This window comes from Solanum verrucosum, unplaced genomic scaffold (assembly GCF_900185275.1).
Source record: "Solanum verrucosum unplaced genomic scaffold, falcon-dt-bn FXZP01000177.1, whole genome shotgun sequence".
Taxonomy (NCBI): domain Eukaryota; kingdom Viridiplantae; phylum Streptophyta; class Magnoliopsida; order Solanales; family Solanaceae; genus Solanum; species Solanum verrucosum.
Genome location: NW_026020401.1, coordinates 819,627 through 838,217, shown reverse-complemented (window position 1 = coordinate 838,217; position 18,591 = coordinate 819,627). Strand labels below are relative to the sequence as shown.

At 29.0% G+C, this 18,591-nt stretch overlaps 1 protein-coding gene and 1 non-coding gene across 2 annotated transcripts in view; both read right to left on the bottom strand.

Moving 5' to 3' along the window:
- Positions 1–18,591, bottom strand: part of LOC125839970 (non-specific lipid-transfer protein 2-like) — a 554,062-nt gene that overhangs the window by 129,935 nt on the left and 405,536 nt on the right. The gene's annotated exons all lie outside the window — the stretch shown is intronic.
- TRNAI-AAU (transfer RNA isoleucine (anticodon AAU)) lies at positions 10,156–10,229 on the bottom strand. Its single transcript has one exon. It is a non-coding gene; the product is annotated as a tRNA-Ile (tRNA).

Sequence of the window (18,591 nt, the reverse complement as noted above, 5' to 3'; positions counted from 1 at the left end):
TCATATTAATCCTAAGAAATTTATCAAATTCTTAGATAAATTTTTATATCAATTTTAAACACAAATTTATTACTTTAACTATTACTATTACTTTTATTTTTTATTATTAAAATAAAAATTGAAATTATTTGACTTGATTTAAATACTTATGCAATGGTCCGATATGAACATTGCTTAATAATTAAATCCTCTTCATGTGTGTCTTATTATGAGCTAGATTGCACCAAAATTCTATGTATAAAGACAAAATAGGCACACGTACGCACTAAAAAAGGGCAAAACAAGAAAACGAAAGATAATGAAAAGTCGTTTCTTTATTTTTTTTGTCAATATGACAGTCTATTTTATTACTATTTGATATAAGTTGTCAGAAGTGTAAAAAATATACAATTGGACAATAACTGCCAAGAAACTCTTGGAATTTTGTGGATGGAATAAAAATAGATAAAAATATATTTCCTCCGTCCACTTTTAATTGTTATAATTTTCTTTTTTAGAATCAAACGATAAGAATTTTGATTAACATTTTATGATGTATTTTTCATCATATTGATTCCCCCATAAAAATAGTATGAGTTTAGAGAAAATAATTTTTGGTTATCAGATTTTGAGAATTAATCCCTGATAAAAAGAGTATAATCATCACATTGTAGATAATCAAATTCTATTATTGAATACTTGAATATCTCTCCATCAATACTTATCAATTCGTGAGTTAATTGCTCATTAGCTCTAGGCCAACACACTAAATTCACTTAATCTTTATTAAATTCATCCAAATTGTCTTGACCTCTTTTATATATATATATATATATATATATATATATATATATAGATCGATTCAATCCACCTGTTGTTCTTGAAATCTCATATACAAATTTACTTATAACTTTCTGGGGGTAAACAATTTGATGCCTATTGTGGACCTAGAAATGAGATATTTTCTTAAGGACTAGGCGCGTCGAAACTAAAAACATCACTTATTTTAAAACGAAAAAAATAAACTAGTGAAGATACATTTTTTTACTTTTTACGAGTCAATAATTTTCTTTAAATATATGCCCAAACTAAAAACATAATTTATTATAAAATGGAATATTGCCATTACAATATATGCATTTTTCCATAAATAAAAAAAACCCCGTATTAATTAGGAGGCACTTTCATTATAATTATATAGTACAGAACAGAAGGCAAAGACAGCCAAGTTACTACCTTTCCTAAGGTAGACAGGGAGAGCCAAAACGTCCATGCACCCAAAATAGCAAAAGTGTCACATCCCCTCTTTCTCTATTTTTATTTGTTCAGTTTAAAAAATTAAAAGTTATTTTTTTATTATTATTAAGTATTATTTGTTTTCTAATATATTAAATTTATTATATTCTAAAAATAATATAATATAATATTTATTATTTTATTAATTACTTATTTAAAAGTGTGTTAAATCAAATATAAACAGTAAAAAAAAAATCGGTACAAGGTACCTAGCTAGTGGACAAAAATAAAAAGGGCATGTGTATGCATTAATCAGTCAATACGTTAAAAATCATGAAATTAGGAATGATTGATTGTGAGATTTGTTTGCTATGCAAAATGCGTTTTTTCAACTGAAAAATCTTCTGTTGTTTTGTCATTTGATTTTGTGGGGTTAATGAAAGCTCACATTTAACCTAATACAATCACTATTTTTAATAAAGTGAAACAATCTTCTGTTAATTAGTAGTACAAATGTTCATTAAAGAGGTGAAAAAGGGATTTTATTCTTTTATATTTTAATATGTAATTCATTTATTTTAATCACGTTGATAAACTAGTTGAGCAAACGATTGTATCGGTCATTTTCAAATAATTGCCTACTTTTTCTTCATTGATTGAGGTGACTTGGAAGGTATATTTTGCATTAACCAGCCGCCTACGTACTCCTAAGTCCTAACTAATTAATCATTTGAACCTAATAATGATAATTAGTGAGTGTTTAGTTGGTTAACAGCAGCTTATCACCCATTCATTCCATTTCGTTTTCCATCACTTTTACATTTCAAATCCATATGCTTAAATAATAATACTACTAGTACTTAGCGTTAGCGTCTAACTAATACTAAGATATTCATTTTTGGCAAATTTGATGAACTAAATTAATATACTTAGTAAATGAATTAAAGAGAAACCTTAGGAGCTTTTAAGCTATAGATTAGTTGGAGATTACTAACAAATTTTATAGCCACTTCAATATTTTTATTTAGTAACGTGCGTAACCTCACTTGCGTAAATTTGATGTAAATGATAATTTATACCCCCTCCGTTTAGCGTTATGTGTCTGTAATTTAAGAATCAAAAATTTGAGTGACGTGAAAAAAAAAGTAAAAGGTGAATTGAAAATGTGTTCTAATTTTTTCATATTCAGTCAACAAGCTACTTAAAATGAGGAACATGATTTTCCTAATGAAATCAAGAAAACAAGTTTTACTATAGCTAGTGAAATTTCACATTGATTGTATTCTTCCACCCTCCAACATACCTAACCTTTATCTGGGTGACCTTTTTTTTTTTTTTTGGAAACCTGGGGTTATATATATATATATAAAGAATATTTCTATGGAGTAATAAATTTGAAGAGAAATTTTGAGAGAAAGTACAATGACTTTTTACCTTTTTAATGTGAGATCGTTCTAATCATTTTGGAATGAGATGATTTTTAAGGTAATTATAGCGTGCTTTTTTACTTAGAGGTACCTATTATTATTCATATATTTATCATTTCTATTCCCTTCGTATTCTCAATTGACTATTCTGAAATCTGAAGTCTTTCAAATGATCAAATCTTCTTTTCATTATATCCTGTAAAATTTATTATCGTCTACAAATCTTACTATTGTCTGGTTATAAAAAATATTAAAATTTACTTTTTGATGTCTTTTTAAAAATTTCAAACATTGTAATAAGTACTACGTACTTCAAAAATTTATAATCAAACGAAAACTTAAATCTTGATTTTGCTTCTAATATTGGACAGTGAATTCTATGAAAATGAGAAAGTATCATTTAGGTGGAACTAAAAATAAACGATTGGTTCATGAGGGGACTTAGGATAAGTAGAAGTACAAAAGTGTATCCCTATAAAGCTTTGAGATTTTCCCCTTGGCTTTATATTCACCACCACTCACTTTTGTAGCAAAAAGTTTAATTATTTTTCCACAATTGTGCAATGAAGGTGAGATATTGTGTCTTCTTTTACATAAATAATAGTCCACTATAAATCTCCATCAGTACCTATGGTATTTTGGTTATGTTGTCTTGAGATAATTAAAAAAAAAGGCACCTTGCACCAATTAGTATCAACTCCCATAGATTTCCTTCCATTAAACTTTTGCTTCATCTCCAAAAGAAGATATTCTCTTCATCCCAGTTTATGTGATGATGTTTGACTTGATTGAATTTTTTTTTAAAATTCTTTAGAAACTAGTAAACTTAGCCGCGCTACGCGCGGTGTGAAAAAATTATTAAATTTATGATTTTTTATAAAATTAAATTATTAAAAATGTTTTAAAGGTTCTTTTCGAACTTCAAATCCAAATAAATAAGACAAAAAAATTCTTACACTTGAATTTGTAATTTTGATTTTTTTTTAAAAACATTTTTTGTAATTTTGATTTGATTCTTAAAATATTGATTTTATTTGAAAGAAAAGAATAAGCAAAAAGACTTTAAAATTTATGATTTTATTATTCATTTGAATGCATTTTTTATAGGGTTATGACGTGGTAAATGAAGGAAAATATACATTTACAGTAGATAAATAAAATAAAGATCTGTAAGGATTAACTTAAAGTTTGCTTCCACTAAAATCATGTTATTTTTTCTAATATAAATGCATAAAATGTAGAACTAAATGAAAATTAATATAAAAATAATTGATCTATCAAGAAAAAATGAGATTATTAGAATTTTCAGTCTTGCCTCTTACATCTTTTGCTTTATAATATTTACCTTTCAAAATTTATAATTTTACATTTATCTTTCTTATTTTAATTATTTTAACACTTCTTTTGACCTAGTTAATATATGTATAAATATAAATATAAATATATATATAAATATAAATTATTATTATCCCATTTATTTGTTTAGATAAATCTAACTCAAAAATCTCGATTAAAGAATCTTCTAAGTAGCATCACACATATAAATAGAATTTTCACTCTAGCCTCCTAGATATTTCAATGAAATATTTGATGCAGTGAATAAATGAGCAATCTTTAATTTCCATACGAAAAGTATTATTATAACCCTTTTTAGGAAGTGATCTAATTTCAACCTATTACATTAGGTGGTTTTATTGTGGGAAGGAAATAATGCTTTCAATTGTTCATCACTTTTTTTTCTTTTGCCAACCATCAAAGACAAAATTATTAGACTATTTACCATAATAATGCATTTAAATTTTTTGAAAGGCCTTAATAAATCATACTAACCGAATTTTGAGAAAAATGTGAGTTATGGAGATATTTTTTAAAAATAATATAATTGCAAAAAGAGTCAAGAAAAGGATGGGGAAAAAGTTTGATCATAGCAAGGTGTCACATTACTTTATTTATACATAGCTTTATTATATATAGAGAGATTATACAAATATTAATGTTCAATTTACATATCTTTTGTGATTCTGACATTTTCTATGATTTTTTTTAAAAAACATTATATGAAAAAAAAATATTTCAACTTAAATACATAATGACTGAATTAAATAATGTATGTGAATGTAATTATGAAAAAACAGAAAGAGAAAAAGAATTATAAAGAAGAAAAGAACATGATGTAATATTTTGGGAATGTAAATTTGATATATAGCCGTCTTTGTGTATTTTATTTTTTAGTATTAATTGGCAACATTTATGTTTGATAATGTTGATATATTTTCTCATTTTGATAGAAAAAAATAAAATAAAATAAGTTATAAAATGAAATTGGAAATAATGAAATGGAAATTCTTTGTTAGCTCTCCTCTTTTTCATTTAATTTAAAATATTTACAAACATAATTACAATGTGTCAACAATCATTTTAATCTCTAATTAAATTGAAAAATTAATGTATATTAATGACTATGCATTTTATTTTTCTTTCATACTCATTTGCTATCACTTATCTCCCCTCAAATTTATTTTTCGTGTGCCATCATAATGCCATTGTATGTTATCACAATTTTTTTGTTTTCTCTCTATATATACAGTAAAGGAGATTCCCAAGTTGTTCTCAAGAGTCAAATTAGTTTAAACATATTTTTCCATATTGATAATAATTAGTAAATAGAAATTGTTTCAATAAAATTAAAATATATGAGATAAGGTAATATCATAAATTACAAAAACAAGAGAGTATTATGAGACAAACATGAACAAAGATCTTTGAAATTATTCAAAGAAAAGCGTAAAAAAAAAAGAGAATAAATAAGTACACACTCATTGTTAGCTACAGACCTCTCCCTTAGAACAACCTACTAAAGTAAAATAACAAAGCAAAATCTGAATTTAAGAAATATGAAATTAGGAGTATAAACAAATTGCACAATACAAGTACAGAAAAAAAAGGTGTAACCATCTAGAAACGAAAAGATAACCCAGTTAAGAATAAAAATCCACAATTATATTGAGATCTTTATTTTTCACTTACCTTAAACTTTATATAGCAATATATAAAAAAATTTCCACCAACAATGTGTATCCTGCATTAACAAAGAAAAGAACAAATCAACAACCAAAAGAAAAAAAAATTATTTTTGATACTACATATAAAAAAGTAAAAATGAGATTATGTAGAATGATATATTTTCATCCGTTGAAACATAAGTAAGAAAAAGAAGGATGTCCTTTGGACTTTCATCATTGGAAGGTGAAGGGGTGAGTTAATTGACAGTTACTTATTTTTTTAATTCAATAGTTACTTAATTTTTTTAATGACTTTAAAGGTTGTTAAAATTTAATTTAAATAAAATAAATAGAGAGATGAGAGAGAAAAAGCCAAAAAATCACAAAAAAATAAATAAATGTTATTTCTGATCTATGAAGTGTGCCACATCAGCGGCCTTATGTTCCTGCTTTATAAGTAAAAATAAAAGAGCAAAATCTAAATTTAAGAAATATGAAATTAGGAGTATAAACAAATTACACAGTACAAGTACAGAGAACAAAGGTGTAACCATCTAGAAACGAAAAGATAACCTAGTTAAGAATAAAAATCCACAATTATATTGAGATCTTTATTTTTCACTTACCTTAAACTTTATATGGCAATATATAGATTTTTTTCCCACCAACAATGTGTGTGCTGCGTTAACAAAAAAATAAATAAATCAGCAACCAAAAGAAAAAAAAATATTTTTAATACTACATATAAAAAAGTAAAAATGAGATTATGTAGAATGATATATTTTCATCCATTGATATATAAGTAAGAAAAGGAAGGATGTCCTTTGGACTTTCATCATTGGAAGGTGAAGGGTGAGTTAATTGGCAGTTACTTATTTTTTTAATTCAATAGTTATTTAATTTTTTTTAATGACTTTAAAGGTTGTTAAAGATTTAATTTAAATAAAATAAATAGAGATGAGAGAGAAAAAGCCAAAAAATCACAAAAATAAATAAATGTTGTTCCTGATCTATGAAGTGTGCCACATCAGCGGCCTTTGTAGTTTAAAACAGGTCATAAATATTTATATGACTATGCATCATTTCATTAAGTATAAAATGAGCATTATAAAGTAAAATTGTGACTCCCTCCGTCCAAATTTATGTGACACAATTTAAATTTTGAGATTTAAACAAGTCTATCTTTGACCGTAAATCTTTCATATATCTTTTAAATATTTTGAATTGTTAATTATTGTGACTTGTAATTTTTTTACATAGTTTATAAATATATAAAAAATAATTCAAAAAAAAAATGAAGTTTTCATACGCAAATTCTTGGTCAAACTTAAATTGTTTGACTCTCGAAAAACGAAATGTGTTACATAAATTGGGACACATGGAGTATTAAATATAGAAATATATCATTCTTTTTGGAACTGATTAAAAAGAAAAGTATGTATCGTAAATTGAAACAAAGAGATTGCTTTTTTTTATCAGGTCAAGTTTCAATTTTTTGATGTGTTTTCTACCCAGAGTGTGTCTGATGATACAACAAAAAATAATTTTCAAGAAAATAAGTGAGTTTCTTACTTATTTTTTTTGTGACAGATGTGTAAGCGTGTGGGGGTGGTGAGGATATGGGGGTGAGAGTGAAGATGAGGTATGCAGAGGATGTGAAAGATACAATCAATGTAAAATGTCATTTTAATTTATAAAATTTATCCTAAAATAATTATCATATTAGAAATTCAAGATAAAGTTGATTGTCTCAGTCTCAGTGTGGCTGATCATCCTCTCGGACCAGCTACTGATCATCGCCTTTGTAAGCTATTGCCTCACCAACTAGCTAATCGGACGCGAGCCCCTCCTCGCGCGGATTCCTCCTTTTGTTCCTCAGCCTACAGGGTATTAGCAATCGTTTCCAGCTGCTGTTCCCCACTTCCTCTCCCAAGGGTAGGTCCTTACGCGTTACTCACCCGTCCGCTAGTAAAAACATGGAATATTTATAACTATACCCTTAACAATAAGGAAGTATGCACAATATTATTATATTTAAGAGTAAAAAATCAGTTTACCTTTACTAAACAAAGATAACTTAATAAATTATATTTTATATTTAAGATTATTTTTACTAGGCATGAAGAAAGCTAAACAAACAATTAGAGACAAATTTAATCACTGTTAACGACATATGAAGTGAATTTGATTTGGAAGTGACAAAATAGATTAATGAAAAGCGATAGAAATGAGAAAGAGTATCTTTCGGGATTTTGAAAAGCCAAAAAATCGACTATATGACGTGACAATTATTTTCACGGGGAAATTGTCTTTTTATAATGGTTTTGATTCGATTGTTAACGTATTATATATTCATTTTGAGTCCAAATTCGTATGATTTAATATATAAGATTTTATTTTAAAGACGTTTTAATAGCTGATTCTAAAATATATTTTCTCTGTTCCTAATTATTTGTTCACTTTTGAATTGACACACCTATTAAGAAAATGATTAATGACATAGTGAGTTTACCATTTTATCCCTATTAACTATTAAGTGGATGAAAAGTTTTACATTTTTCAAAATAATTAGTCATTTAATTGAGGGTATAATAGGTAAATTTTTTTTATCCTTTCTTGATTTGTCAAAATGGACAACTATAAAAGAAAAAATGGACAAGTAATTAGGCACGGAGGGAGTAATAAACACTCCTTTTTAAAGGCTCGTTCTCCATGTCATTTAATTCTGTTTATGTTGCATACTTAAAAGAATACTTAATTATTTTTAAGAAGGTCCTGACTTTAATAATTTAAAATTTTGAATTAGGTGTAACAATACAATTCATGGTATTGAACAAGTAAAAGATCTCACCGTCAATTATCGACAAATATTTATTTAATAATCCAATATATATTTGTTCCAATGATAAAAATCAGATGCCGTAAATGAGAAGGTGTGTTCAGAATTAAATTAATAAAACGGATTCATTCTCTAACAATGAATTTTTGAATAAAGTGGTTCACAAAATTTAATATTGTGATCATGCTTATAAGTTTTAGGAAACATAATCTCCCAAAAAGTCAGAGAAAAATTGCTATGTTTATTAATACTTTTATTGAAACGTGACGTTGAAAGATTCCCACCGACAGCCATAGGTTTGTCTTAAATTAGATACATGTTCCTAATTATTTGTCCATTTTTCCTTTTATAATTGTTTTTAATTACTTGTCCATTTTGACAAATCAAGAAAGGACAAAATAATTTTATCTATTATACCCTCAATTAATCACTTTAAAAAATGTACAATTTCTTGAAAATCTTAAATTTTTTAATTCATCCACTTCATAATTAATAGGGATAAAATGGTAAACTCACTATGACAATAATTGTTTTCTTAATAAGTGTGTCAATTCAAAAGTGGACAAGTAATTAGAGACAAAGGGCGTATTATTTATATATATATATATGATGCTTATGGATGGTTCGATCGGATAGATGTGTTTATCGATTTAATTTATTAGTTATTAATTTTTAAAATATATTAGTTTGCTAATCAAATTAATAATGTATCGGTTAATTCAATATTAATTTAGTATTTACAAATTGCTTTGAGGTTATCGAGTTTTTCAAGAATTGAGGGAGTCAAAAGGATAATCAGGTTCCTCATATATCATATCTTGTTGATCAGTGGCGGAATCAGAAATTTTATTAAGGGTGTGCAAGAATAATAGTGTGTGGCTATCAAAATAAAACAAAAACAATATTGTAATATTTGGGGTTTGAAGCCGAAATTGCTTCATCAAATGGACACCCATTACCACTGCACCAAAGACATAACTTTTGTCTAGGGTGTCCAACTTTAAATATATATCTTTTAAATGTAGAATTTGACATATATATACAACGTAATTTTCCGACGAAGGGTGTCCACCCTGGATGGTTATGGCTACGCCACTGTTGTTGATTATAAGAGGTCAAGTGTTTATTAGTGGTTACATTTAACCAGATCCAAAAAGAGGAGATCGATCCTTACGATTGCACTAAGGAGTGCCCTCGTAAACACTAAAACTTCGTTAATCTAATTAGTAGGAATTTCTTGTTTGTCAAGGAATTAGTAGGATTTTCATGTCTGCTCACTTCATCTACGCTTTAACCTGTTTATACACGCAGCATGTACATAACTACTAAGTTTGTTTATTTTAAAGCTTTTTAGCCACTTCTAATATTATTTTTCATCTGCGCTTTCACCTATTTATATATGCAGCATTTACATAACTAAGTTTGTTTATTTTAAAGCTTTTTAGCCACTTCTAATATTATTTTTCATCTGCGCTTTAACCTATTTATATATGCAGCATTTACATAACTACTAAGTCAGCATTTACATAACTACTAAGTTTGTTTATTTTTTAAAAAATTAGCCAATACTATTTTCAAGATACAATATGTGTATAATATATAGGCGAAAAAGGATTAATATATACTTCAACTTTGCGATTTAGAGTTGATATATCAAAAAAATAATAATTAATGGCCCATGCAGGCCTCGAACATGCAACCTTTGCGTTATTAGCACAATGCTCTAACCAACTAAGCTAATTGGCCTTGTTATTTAAAAAGCGTCTGTCTTAATTTAAATTAAATGAAACAACTTCGATATTTGTCTTTGATGCTGAACAAAACATTATTAGTTGACAACTTTAGTTCATTATGAGTTATAATTCGTGTTTTTTTTTTCATCTAGTGGATGCCTCTTCTAGTTATTAATCATATAAATATAATACATACAACATACACATTTTCCATCCCACATAAGTTTGCCTTTTTTACTGAAATTTTCTGTGATATGTTGTGACATCAATTGTCTAACTACTCCCTCTGTCCACTATTGTTTGTCAGGATAAGGTTTGGCACAATCATTAAGAAAAATTTAATATAAAGTACAATTTGACTAATATAACCCTACTATGAAAATTAATCTTCATTAATAGCCTATTGAACTATAGAATACCTAGTCTTAAATGTATTTTTACCGTGCAATTTCACATTTAATACTATTGTTTGTTAGGAGTATTAAATGCATAAAGACTAAAGCAATCAAAAGTGAACTAAAGAATACCAAAAGTCTACCCAGTATGTATAAAGTATACCAACAGACAACTTTTCAATTGAACTAAAATTTTCTACACTACAATGAAATTTTTTACCGCTTTCTTCGTGAATGAATTTTTTCAACTATCAAATTTAGAATATGTAAACTTAAAATGTAACTTAAGCTAACTAAGGGCATTTCTTAAAAGTTTTCTTGTAACTTTAAAATGGTTTGTACTTTTTGAAAAATGTAAAAATAACTTTTTCACATTAAAGTAGTATAGTAACTTTAAAATGGTCAGTACTTTTTGAAAGTAGTTATGTAATTATTAAGGGCAAAATTGGAAAAAAGTGATTAATTAATTCTTGATTGTTTAAATTGACAATTAATTTCGGACAACTATTTTTAGTATACCTGACAAACAATAGTGGACGGAGGGAGTACATTCTATTACTGGTTGACACCATTTTGGAGAACTTCAATTAGTTCCTAAATGTCCTGGCCCCCATCTTGTATTACTCTTTTTTGATTAATTAATAAACAAGCTAAATAGGGGACGATGTCGAACCCCCAACAAAGCAGGACTTGTTCCTTGGTGGCTAGAATTAATTAAAAAAAATATACAAGAGAAGAAGTTTAATGAAACTAAACACAATCATAATTAATGTTTTAAGTTTTTATTTTTTTTCTAATGCTTTGTACGTTAGACATAACTTATGCTACTAATTTTGTATCTATTTATATATATCAAACAACGCGGAAGATATATGATCAATTTACTTATTGAAAACGAAAGGGGATTAATTCACTCAAAAGAATAACGAAAGGGAAAATAAATTACCAAACAATAAACTTAACAAATGTTACAAACGAATAAAAATCACAATACGGTTTATCAGCATCATTTGTATTGCTAATTAGTTCACCTTCCTGCAATCGACACGAATCTAGCCCTCATTTCCGGTCAATGGCTTGATATTACCCATCTTAATCATAGACTCAGCAAAATCTTTTGAAAAAGTCCTTAGATTCGTACTATAGGTTTTAACAAGTTCATCGGTCTCTCCTCCGCTAAACAATGCTTGATCAGAATGCAATAGCCCTTTCTTAGACACCAAGTTAGTGAAATATTTGGAGTCGAAAAGAGCAGGTGTAGGATCAAGGGAAGCAAGATTGAAATCACCACCACTACGCGGACAATTTTCTTGACGTTGACTTGCATGAAAAGTTCGGACATAGAAATTGATAATCAATTATTACAAATTTGAGTGGGTGGTCGGTATTAATATAATTAAAAAACTATCAAATATCAATATTGACTTGGCAAATAAACCGTACTAATTACGGAGTATTTACTATCAACTATATATGATATGATATTGTTTGAACAAAAATGTACTCAATTGATAGTTTGGTCTAAAAATTGTATTGACATTAATAGTTTGGTCCAAAAATGTTTCTATTGTTATTTAATGAGTCAAAAATATTATTTTTTAATTAATATATTATTTCTTTTCTTTTTAAATACATTCATTTTCCTAATGATTATATTGTTTTCAGTTACAAAAATGCTTATCCTACTTCAATCGATAAAGATAAAAGAAAAAAAATACTTTTTAAAAAACTATTAACTAAGATATTATTATTCAATTTCACATAATATAAGGATATTTCTGATCCTTTAATTTCCATTAGTAATATTATAAGCAAGTACCCGCTCCAAATTTGGAGAAACAGTCAAAATATAGAAAGACGAATAACAACTCAACGGGGACTATATCTACCAAAAAAAATCTCATGTCAACGTTAAAAATAAACAACATGCAAATAATTTAGTTATAATGAGGGTAACCAATGGCTATCATTGATGATGAAGGTCTTTATTAGTTCATTAAAGAATAGAGTGGATACTTGCCATTAGTCTAATTTATTATTGGCTCATTCATTAATCATTATTTATATGGTACGTTAATTCAATATTAATCAATTAATGGCCATGACCATAACGAGTCTCACGCCGAAAAAATCTATTAAACAAAATATTGATGAAGAGAAGATATTTGATCAACAACTATGATTGAATAATACGTTTTATGTCTCTTTTAGTTTGTTTATACTGATATTGTAGAATGAAATTTGTATTAAACTATTAATTGAACTTGGTTATAATGTAGCAAAATTACCTCCGCAACAAAAGGAATTTTTTAATCTTAAATAAAATAATGTCTAATTCCATTTGTACTTGTAGATTTAGAAAATGAAGAGATAATTGGATTGGCTTAAAAGTTGATCAAATATATTTTTAAGTCAGTTTTTGACTTCTGGAAGTGTTTGGCAAATATGAAAAATAAATTAAAATAAGTAAAAGATGACTTAAAATAAACTGCAAAGTGTTTGACAAGGTAAAAAATAACTTAAAATAAATTTAAAATGACTTAAAATAAGTCAAAAACCAAAAGTAGGTCTCCCCCTAATTTTTTATTTTTTGACTTAAAAGTCATTTCAGTTTGACTGCTTATTTTTGATTTAAAAACTACTTTTTTTAAGCCAATCCAAACGTTTCTAATTACATTTTTATTAACTATAGATTTTCTCAAAGTACTAAATCTATTATATTGAAAAGATGATTTAATAAAATTATCATCCTATTTATTCTTCTAATTAAAGAGGTATGCCAAATCAATATGGACAAATAAAATGGAGGAAGTAGTTGCTATCTAAATTTATAAGAATGTACAATCTACCTTCCTTAGAGTTGGTGTTGGGATATGATTCAGGTGCTACTTCTATGATATTGAAGGTTAAATTAGTCCACCAGGCCTATAATATTATCAATTTGCATAGTGCTTATTATTGAAAAGAATACAGTAATTAAAAATAATAATTTATGTTAATGTGTTGATTCTCCAATAATAATTAAATTGTCAAAGTTGAGGTTTGCAAGTAATTAATATATTAATTTGAGAATAGTTAATTTTATTCATGTTAGAACGAGTTCTATAATATGTGGCTATATCCGGTTGAGATAAAAGTAAGTCCCAACTAGCACGAAGATTTATTTCACATAGTTATAGGTGTGACTATAAAAAGGTACCAGTAAAACCTAAACAGAAATGATCCAAGAATTTTCATCTGGCTTGAAATTTGACATTCATTTTTTAAGCCACAATTGTTGCCTGCATCAGTGGCGAATTTAGAGCCAAAAAATAAGGCACTGGCACCCGTGGTCTCATCGTAAAATTAGATATTATATATATATATATTTTCTAAGATTTGTATAATATTATATTTTGGCACCTGTACTACAAGAAGTCTAAATGGTCCACATGATTTAATGTTGAGCTTTTGACCTTGAGGATTAAGGATCAATTTCCACTTCAATACATTTTACTTGGTGCACCCTTGTTCAAAAAATCCAAAATTCGCCTCTGCCTGCAATCATTGATCGTCTACAACTAGTGTTGTGCTCTTCCATTGTTGATAACACGGCTGATGGCTCTATTTTCTCTACCAGATGCACCGGTATGAAGCCGAATGGCGTCCAATGAGAATGTGTGTAAGGTTGATAGAAAGGGTTAGTTACCATATGCAGAGGCGAATACAAAATTTTAAGAAAACGGGTGCACCATTGCTAAAGATAAGATCAAAAAATTTATAATGACAATAACTAAGCGAGCAAAACTAAAAAATTACATTACCACAAAAAATATCATCAGTTTACAATTGTACTCGACAAGACTTCATATTTTGAAAACGATCTATAATAACAACATTACGTACATTTTCAAATATCTTCTGCTCTATCTTACAAACTAAACAACCATTAACTCTTGATGATTTCCTATTATAAGTAATGACAAGATTTTTTTTATGGAAACTCTAAAATTAAAGTGATATATTTAAAAATTTTATGATTTTGTTAGTTTGTTTATTAAAAAGAGAAATCATAAACTAAAATTTTTTTTTACCTTAAACTTTGACAATGATGATTTTTCTAAATTCTTGACTTGAAGTTGGAGACTTGGAGTTCTTTGTGTGAAAAATAAAAGGCAAATTTAAAGAGAGAAGATAAAATATTTCTGGAACTTGGGATCGAACTCGGGACCTTAGTGGTAAAATCAGGCCGTCAAACTAGTGAACCATCCAGTGACTTTGAGAATGGGTTCCACAAGTTTTTATTTAATATATTCTTTAATAATTATACAAGTAATATATCGAGTTTAGTCGGATGACCACGGGTTCCGGTGACCCAATTTTAATACATAAATTCGCCCCTGCCATGAAGTGTGTTACAAGGTTCGTTTGTACATATAAGGAGTACGCATTTGGTATGAAGTAAAATATTTTCTGAAAAATACTTTTCAATTTTCTTACGTTTGGTTGACTTAAATGTTTTGAAAAATATTTTCCAAATCAACTTATTTTTCTCAAATTTAAGGAAAATTGCTTTCCTCCAAAAATTAAAACAAATATTTTTCGAACTCTTCTCCAACCTCAAATTTTATTTTATTTTAAAAATTTTCAAATTTTGAAAACATCATTTCTTTTAAACCTCATTCCTACACCGACCCTTCTACCGATCCACCCCCCCCCCTCTACCTCATAAAAAATAAAAGCTTCTTTTTGAAAAATATTTTCAAATTTTAGAAAATTTCAATTTTTTTACCCTACCTCTATCCTGAACCAGCCCCTCTCCCTACATTTTTTTAGCAAAAAAATATTTTCATAAAATATATTAAAATCCTAGTTTGAAAGTTAGGTTTCGAGTCGGGTATGGTTCGGTCCCACTTCGGAAGTCGGGATTGAATTGCAATTTGAAAGTCGAATCTTGGATCGAATGTCGAGTCCCGATTTAAAATGGTTCCTGCATCCTGATGATTTGAAAGTCAAATCTCGATTCGAGTGTTAGTGTCAAATCTAGAATTCGACCGTGTCCAAATTTGGATCTCAAGGTTAGGTCTTGGATCAAATATCCAGTGCTGGATCAGGGTCAGATCTCAATTTGAATATTAGGTCCCCAGGCCAGGTTCGATTCTCGGGTCAGAAGTCGAATCCTGGGTTGGGAGTCGGGTCGAGCCTTAGAGGTCGTGTCTTGGTTTGAAATTTGGGCTCTGGTTTGGGTGTTGGATCTCAAATTGGGGGAAGTTCCAGAGTCAGGGGTCCAGATCAAGTATTGAATTAGACATCAGGGTTAGGTGTCGGTGTTGGGTTTATGATCAAGAGAGTCTGGAGTCAGGTTCTGCGTCGAATGTCGAGATCGGATCTAGGATCGGTCGTTGGGGTCGGGTCCTAATTCAAATATCGGGTCTGGATTGAAGATCAGGTCTAGGTCATGGGTTAGATCTCAAGAACAGATTCAGATTGGTCGTAGGGGTCGTGTCCTCGTCAGGTGTTGAGGTTGGGTCTTGAATCGTTATCTAGGTTGACTTTCGGGTTAAAAATTAATTTCCTAAATAGTATTTTCTACCTTCTAGCCATTATATAAAGGATATAACTTTTTTAGAAAATATTTTCATTCACCAACCAAACATGAGAAAAGAAGTTACAAATTCACTTGCTTTCCTAAAAAAAATATTTTCAATGGAAAATATTTTCCTTTGTACCAAACACCCCATAGTTTTGGTATTTTTTGATAACTTATGTAATTGGTTTGTTTTATAATATACTTGTCAAACAATTTGAAGAGAGTGAACCCGGATAATTTTTTTAACAACTTGTGGAAGATCCGCTAAAGTTTTAACATTATTAATTTCGTAGACAAAATACAATCATTACATAATTAGAGTTCACCATCCTACCATAAACCTATCAATTGGGTCGGGCCGACCGGTTTCGGCCCATTAAGGTCGGCTCGATAACGACCCAGGACCGGTAAGTCTCGGACCAACAGTCAGCCCCTTATAATAGTGGGGAGGCCCAGTCCGGATAAAAATTATGCCCAGGCTGGTAAGGGACCGGTACACAGCCCACCATTTGTTTCTAAGGACTCGGGCTGGAGCATACGGTCGAGTTCCTCTCAATCCGACAAATATCAAGTAGAGGTTTTTTTTCACTTCGAATCACCATGTTTTGTTACCACCATACTTTCGATCGACCATTGCACATTTTCTTCTCTTAATCCCTGAAGTCTTGGATATCAAAATTCTTGACCTCCAGTTCTGTTGAAATGATTATGGTACACCCACCAATCGTGGCCTCCAAGTTGGTTTGGTCGTCTCAGTGGATCTGGTTCTTCTGCATCATGGGCTTTGAGCAAATGTCTCATTTTCCACCACTTGAAGTATTAGGCTGCACCCTTGAAAGAAACGTTTGACACTTTTACATTTATCTAATGCTCTGTAAATGTCAGCAAGAATCATGGGCGCCAAATTGTAGTGATTGATCACTGACTCGTAGCCTACTCCATTAACGATAGCATGAGTGACCATTACTACACTTGGATAGATAGTGTAGTTTGGTCCTTGGAAAAATACCATTGTCCTAAGTAGGCATATTGCAAAAGTAAGAGGACGTTTTTCCTTCTATTTGTCCTCTGAGACCAATTCTTCCTTGAGCTTGTTGTAAGCTCTTGTGCGTCCAAATCGGTAATAAAGCTTTTAAAGTGGAATGTTTAGCCCGGGAAGCTTTTCCATCCATTCGTCTTTGACAAGTGAAAGTTCTTCTTTAATTTTGTAAAAATCCAATATTTTTGGAACAAGGAGATCTGTATCAGGTTCACGCTTCCTCTTGTTGCACATGCCGACACTCTCATAACTTGCAAGAACTTTCTCGATAGTCGGCGTCATTTCTACTTCCCCGAATTGGAATACCATGTTATCGTTGTCTCAAAATTGCATCATTGTCCCAATCAAATCGGGCCAAGCCTCCATTTTCATTAGTGACGGGAGGTGGCATATGTGTCTTTGAACCTTTTTCTTGTCTTCATTCACTACTAAAAAAATGTCAAGAAGCGCCGGCCAAAAGCGACGGATTGCGTTACTTTTTTGGTCAAAATTGACGGAAAAGTGATGCAGTCGTCTCCGTCGCTTTTTAGCCCGATGCTTTTTGTCTGTCGCTTTTTGACTATTACTGTTAACAAAAGCGACGAACTGTGTCGCTTTATTTAAATTTTCATTTTTTTATTTCTAAAAAGCGACGCAATCCGTTGCTTTTCTAGAAATTTTATTTTTGAAAATCCCAAAAAAGAGACGGATAAAAGGACCCTATCTGTCGCTTTTCTGAAAATTTTATTTTTGAAAATCCCTAAAAAGCGACGAACAAAACCACGTTGTCCGTCATTTTTCTGAGACTTAAAAAAAATAAAACCCAGAAAAGCGACGGATAAAATCACGCTGGCCATGACTTTTTTGAATTTTAAAAAAAATAAAACCCAGAAAAGCGACAGACAAAACCACGCTGTCTGTTGACACCTAATTTTGACCGTCTACAATATAAATTAATCATTCCGAGTTTCTCCAATTTCAAACGATTTAAAATAATTAGTTTTATAAAATCTCCAAAAAATAATAATATAGTTTGCAAGGCTTTTAAATAGTTTGGTCACGTTTCAAATTTTTTTGATGATACATGTGTTTTACACAATTATGTATATAATTATTATATTTTATGATTATTCGAAAATCGTCTCAAAAAAGATTTTATATTTTAAATATTAGGGATGGTTATAATTTTGAATTAATGAGTTTTATGAAATTCAAAATACTTTCAAGTTATTTTAAAAGTAATTTTTATCATCTTTTAATAAAAAATATGTATATTTTTGCAATCACGTTATTTTATAAATATTTGAAAATCATCACAAAAGATTTTACATTTAGTTAAATACTTTATTAATTTACTTTAAGTTATAGTTATAATTTCGAGTTAATTAGTTTT